Genomic DNA, 7,154 nt, shown 5'->3' with positions numbered 1-7,154 from the left:
CAGGTCAGCTCCTTTGAGAGCGCCATCCAATCCTCGGTATGAAAGGGCGTCTCCCTCCCAAAGCTGCCACCATTCGATGTGTGATGCAAGGACAAGAAGCTTTGCCAGGCGATAGGACACCTGTTCTTGAGAAAGATTACTTTGCTCAGCAACCAGACGAAATATTGATTTTCAGATTTTCTTCCCTAGCGCACAAAGCCCGCTCGGATTAGAGGGTTATCCCCTCCTCGGCCTCAAATGGACTGTCTAATTCCTCCCATCTTGTCATTTGGACCCCCTGCCGAGAGCTCTTTCCAAAATCACAATGACATTTGCAGAAAAAAAAAATAATTCGGCCCACACACACGCTTCAAACGTCGTGTTGTACTTTTCCATTGGCCGTAACGTCAAACAGAGATGTTTTCCTGGAGCGATACGGTGTGTATAAACTGTGGGGCTAAACTGGCTCCATTGTTTGGGTGTCGGGGGCGGACAGCTCTTCGAGTCACACATCAGTGAGATTGCCAAAGCGAGACTTGCACTAACAGAGAGTGTCTGAAATTCTTCTGGGGCCTTATCTGCCTCGCTACCAGCATCAATAATACAGTGTTACTCTGTGAAGGACAGATAAGCCGGCATCTCCTCTTTACACCCAGAGACGCTCGTGCATCTCGATTTAGGAAGGGTCAACACTGACATCAAATGGAGAGCTGCTGTTATTGCAGCTTCCTAACATGATTCGGCCTCCTTGTGGTCTGCTCTCGTTTTAGCAGAGATGAAACATTCTGGACATTCATTGGCATCATTTTGTCATGAAAAGGGGTGGGGACCATGCTTTAACTATTCATGATGAAACCTAAATGCGTGTGCAGATCGGTCACCATGATTTTGCCAAGTGAGACATGTTCCTTGATCAACATATTGATCCTGGAACAACAACCCTGTCTGAAAACATAGTCCTAACCCTATCCCAACTCCTAAACCTAAACCTGACCATAACGTATCTCTAAAATCAGAGGGATACGATAGTTGAACAACCCTGGTTCTAAGCCTAACCTTGACATAAACTATAAATGCGTCCCTCAAATCTGATTGGATGATTGAAATGTTGCTGCAGGATCTACAAATATGTTGATCCAGGAACATGTTTTACTTGGTGAAATCATGATATATTTTAGGCCTACACTTCTTTCCCATAAGGGCTGCGCTAAAAAAAGGCAGCTAGAAGCAAGAACGATTAGTATAAGCTTAATTTGTACTAATATTTGGACATCATCAGATTTCAGCGTCAGTTCTCAGCGTGTGTTTTTTGTAGAGACAGCTAGGTCTTTGAATACTAGCGCAATGTACTGTAGCCGTACGCCACCAACATCACCATAACTTCTGGATAATGATTTAATGTCATTTGTGTGCCTAACTCCATTTATGAGAGTGGCATATTTAATCGAATTGTGTGAACACTCTTAAAAATAAGAGAAAATGGGGATTTCCTAGCAATGCCATAGAAGAATCATGTTTTTGTTCCCCAAAGAACCTTTCAGTGAACAGATCTTAAAAGAACCATTTTTTTCTTAATGTGAAAAACATTTGATCAATCTAAAGAACCCTTTTTCCACTATAAGTCTCTTTTGTGCAGTGGAAAGGTTCCAGGTGTGGAGGTTAAAGGTTCTTTATGGAACCTTAGATGTCAATAAAGAACCTTTACTTTTAAGAGCAATTGAAAGTATTCTGTTTACTTCATCTCTTAATCTCTCTTAAGCCATATATCGGTTTTAAATCCTGATATTTGTGTGACAAGTTTTATTTAGTTGGTGCTAACTGGTGCAATATTTTGTGTAACCTTTATGAATTCAATTCTGAAAAATGAAGGATTGTAGATGCCTTTTCTTGGCATTTTAAGCCTTCCGCATGGTTTTTTTTTTGGCTTTCAAAAACTTCTTGGCAAAAAGTGGAGGGGACATGTCCCACCCGCAAATGATGCCTATGTAGACATCTCGTTCTTGCCTTTATAATCAATGTAAGAACTAGTTAAACTGATTCCCTGAGACTGTTATAGGCAGGACAAGATGATTCTAACCAATAACAGACACACAGTCTTAGGTCACCTCGAAGGGCTTTGTCTAACCGATCAGTGGAAACTCTGAGTAATGCTGTAAGCGCTATTGTTTTGCTCAGTAATCCACTGGGGCTTCAAGTGACACTCCCAAAACAATGGGCCAACGTTTTTTGTAACCTTTTAGCAATGTGAAAAAGTAGGAGTGACCCAACTTGGAACAGAGCTAATGAGAAAAGGGCTTTCTGCTTACTGATCCGATACATAACTCCATACCTCCCAAATGACATCACCATCTTCTCCTCTCTCGCGGAGAGATGCAATTAGTGAGAGCGAGAGAAATGCGCCTCAGAAATGAAAATCAACACATGCGTGTCTCCTCTATTGGCTCTGCAGTCTGCTGCAAAAAACATCTGTTCTCTGGATGATCTAAACGTGCGTCATGCTGCTGATGTTCAGAGCGTTTACAGTCGGGTCCAAAAGTCAGCATTTTTCTAATCTATTAGGATTCATTAAATCTGTGTAAAAAAAAAGAAAAAAAAAGGTGTTTTCATTCAAAATGATCAGCATAATCACAAAACTTTCCTCGAAAATTACATCTGACCGGCTGTACAAAGAGTTGAATAACGGCACTCATTTATATGATTCGATACCTGTCAAAATGTTTTTGAAAGAAGTTTCTAATGCTCAACCAAGGCTGCATTTATTTCTTCAAAAATACAGTAAAAATACGAAATATTATTACAAATTATACGAACTGTTTTCTTTTTAAATATATTTTAAAATTCAATTTATTCCTGTGATGCAAAGCTGAATTTTTAGCATCATTACTCCAGTCTTCGGTGTCACATGATTCTCCAGAAATCATTCTAATAGGATGATTTGGTGCTCAGGTCTTATTATTATCAATGTTGAAAACAGTCGTGCTGCTTAACATTTTTGTGGACTGTTAATACTTTTTTTCAGGATTCTTTGATGAATAGGAAGTGCATTTATTTTCATTTATTAAATTTACTAAAGCATTTATTAAATAGAAATCTTTTGTAACAATATAAATGTCTTAACTGTCAGTCTTTTTTTAATCTTACCACAGATGTTTGAATGGTATCATTGTACGTCACATGCACCACACACATGACCAGCGTCGGCCAATAGTGAGCCTACGTGGTGACGTACAACCCAGAAGCGCTGCGCTGTTACACTACGTGTAACGTGTACACTACACCCACACAGACGAAAATGTTGAATAAAAGTCGTGATTTTTGTTGTTTTTTGCGCACAAAAAAAGTATTCTCGTCGCTTGATAAACTTGTGGTTGAGCCACTGTAGTCACTTGGACTATTTTAACAATGTCTTTAATAACTTTTCTGGGCCGGCAAGTTTCAGTCACTTAGAAGCCTATGGAGGAGTGATCCAGCTCTCAGATTTCATCAAAAATATCTTAATTTGTGTTCCGAAGATGAACGAAAGTCTTACGGGGTTGGAACAACATGAGGGTGAGTAATTACTGACAGAATTTTCATTTTTGGGTGAACTAACCTAAACTACATTTTTAAATATATTGAAATAGAAAACAATTATTTTAAATTGTAATAATATTTTAGAATATTACTGTTTTTACTGCATTGTTTTTATTAAATAAATTTAATCTAGGTGAGCATAAGAGACTCCCAGATTTTCAATCTAGTCTTACATTTTTTACCCTTCTGTATACGTCTGGACAGATTCTCATCCAAATTCCCACGTTTCTTCATATAGCCAGGGTAATGACATCAGATCAAATTCATTTTGTGCCTGTATTTCATGCATTGCTTACCCTAATCCATAACTGAAGGCTCATTTGGCCATGAAAGAGAGAGTTAGAAGTAATGCATTGCCAATCACTGACCGGCCACCAAGGTTTCTTTGTGCGTGAGTTTATTTTCCTCTGTATCTGACTGAGCACCGTGGAAAAAGAGGCCTGGCCTCTGACGGGATTGGTGCTCTGACAGTCACATCAGTAAAAAGCAAATACCTTTCACTCAGAGCCGTTCAGTGTAACGCTGCACCTCATGCACACATGCGCTGAAGCATCAAGAAATGCACAAACCAGGACTCTTTTTCTAGCAACAGTGTACTTTAATGTAACTGATTTGGATCGCTCTTTAATGTATATTTTTTGCCAAAACAATACAATGAGGCTGTAAAACTTGAAGCAAATAAAACAACGTGGTTCTGTACAGCAATAGTAGCTCATTCACACATTCTAAGTCTGTTAACAAGTGGACATAAAAATATATATATATATAATAATACAACACTGCTGACTAATACATGGAGGAGTAGGGAGCTGGTTTTGTTGGAGGATCTTTTTTTTGTGACTGCCTAGATATTTTCACGTAAATGCAAAAACAATTTCTGTGTGGTTTGGAAATGATTGGAAAACAAACGTGTTGTTTATCTGAGCCTATGCACCGAATGAAATGTCCAGAAAGGCAAGCAAAGCGAGTAAATACATATTCTAGTGTGCGAAATCACTCTTACACCATGTCTACACCAGACACGTCCAGTTTGACAAATGTAGACGGCTTCCAACTCAACTGTCGACGCTTTCTACATTCCAGTGACTTAATTATGCTGGGTTTTTTTTTTACTTGCAAATATCATACATGTGAATTGATTGCTCTAAATTTAATTATACATCATGTCTATGGCCTGCTTATTTTAACCTAAGCAAATGTGCACATTTTTGTTTCAATGCTAAAATTGTGTCTCGTTCATGAAACGTGACAAATTAACTGTGTAAACTGTAAATTCATTCTTATGTAAACTAAAAGTGGACTTAATTCTGCACAACTCTCAGGCCAACTGTATGTAAAAATATGTTTGCCATGCAAAGTGGATTTTAAGAAAGCTTGTATTTGGACTAAAGTGTAGACGGGAGCTTCCAGTGTAAACACGGTGTTGGCTGTTATAATTGAAGCAGTCATTCTTATCTGATGTTTTGCTATTTTTTCAGCTCCTGATCATTAAGTGCTTTGCATTCTTTTGGAGTAGTTTTTTAAGGCTAAACAAAAGGGAATCATGGCAACCAAACACAGTTGAATATATATCCGTCATAGCATGTGCATCGAGTCAAAACAGACTGCCATGCCAAAAACAATAAGCCGCCGTCCGCAAACCACCAGACAGTGATCAGTTCTCAAACATATAAACGTGAAATAAAATCTTTGGCAAAAATGAAGTATTTACATACAAAAAAAAAAAAAAAAAAAAAGCAATAATTGTTTTGAAGACATAGGACAGTTATCAGGGTGCGGCGTGGGTCGAACATCCTGCTTAAACTAAAAAGTCAATGGGTATTTTCACCTCAAATCACAGTTAAAACACTGCAGTATTATTTTTAAACTAAATTTAGCAAGGATTCAGAACTGGTGTGTAAATCGAAGGTAATTGTAGAGGATGCATAGACGGAGATACCTGACAGCGCCTCACGATGGCAGTATGAAACAAAATACTGGAATCTGCCTGAGAGAATCGATGCGAGCGACTAAACAAGTGGGTTTCGCCGAGGGCTGAATACTGGGAGGGAAAGGACGCCAAAATAATAATAATATTAATAATAATACAAAAATAAAGACACTTCCTTACTTTTCTTTACACAAAGCCTCTTGCAGTAAACACATCAGCCAACTCACTTTATCTAAAGGAACTTTAGGATGTAATTCTTATATATGCAAAAGCAACAGTGAGTTCTACTTTGAATCCTATGTCGATCTAAAGCTAAAGGAAAAAGGATGTGAGAAAATATCCAATAATGACAAGCTTTCCAAATACATACACTTTACACCATATATAATAGAATGCTCCTCAAAACCTCATGATTTTGAAATATTAGTCAAAATAAAGAGTATTTCTTTTGGAGGCTAATCTTTATGTAGACTATACAATATATCTATGGGTAAATGAGTTAACATAGCGCAAAAAAAAAAAAAAATTATTATACAATAAATATTCAGTAAAATCACTTTTTGAAGTATTTTATATATACTTAGCTTACTTTGGGGTAGAATGATAGTGTGAGTGTGTTTTAAGCGAGGCATAGAGATTCAGTGACAGATTCACACCTTACTGCCAGATACACAATGATACACACTCAGACCTGAAGAGAAGAGAGCTCAGCAAGTGGAGACCAGGAACTGAATGGTGACGCTGGACACTTGATTTGTCTTATATGTTGCTTCACTCAGCTCAGTCTACAGCCATCTACTTGGAAAGTGCAACGGAATGGCACTTGAAGTCGGACGTCCATCTATTCCTGTGATTTCAGAGATATTTCTCCAAGCCGAAGAAGGTGAATGCAGAATTTGGAATAATATCAGTCCAGATTTTCCGACGCAGCCAGGAATCCTAATCTCACATTGTTCGTGAGCCTGGTTTCTCCACAAGGTTTATTTCCTGCCACTGTCGCCTTTGGTTTGCTCAGTTGGGGCTTAAAAGGCAATTAATATACAGAAACAATGATATATTTGACGGCACTGACTCAACCAGAGAAGAACAACTTGATCTGAATTGAGCTGGATTGTCTTCTGTACAGCTGCCTTTGAATTCACTTTACAAGACATTGTTACTGAACTGAATTGAACAACACTGCACTGAATTGCACTGACAATATTTTTTTTCTGTAAAGCTGCTTTTTTTACTGTTTATTACTGTGAAGCTTATTTGAAACTATCTGTATTGTATAAAGCACTATATAAATACATGTGACTTGACGGTATGCATGACGTCATGCGAACATGGCGGCACAGACAATGATGAACACTCACTTTTAAGCAAATTGAAGAACCTGCAAAATTTCAGTAGAAATGTCTCATATCCGACTTCAATAATGAACCTGGAAATCTGACATCAGGTGCCATTGTATTGCACTCTTTCGAGTAGAGAAACATCAGGATATTTCTGGACCGGAGGTGAATGAAGACGCTGAATTACTGAATCAACAACTCCAGCATCCCACGTTCTCTCAGAGGAGCTTCTTTGAGGGTGAAGATGTCTCACCCGTCCTCACTTTTAGCTTCTCCCAGGTCTGTTATATGCGAGGGACCTTCAAAATGTTATCCAGAGTGGACTGGAAATTGCT

This window comes from Rutilus rutilus (assembly GCF_951802725.1).
Source record: "Rutilus rutilus genome assembly, chromosome: 10".
Lineage (NCBI taxonomy): Eukaryota > Metazoa > Chordata > Actinopteri > Cypriniformes > Leuciscidae > Rutilus > Rutilus rutilus.
This window is presented reverse-complemented; position numbering follows the sequence as displayed.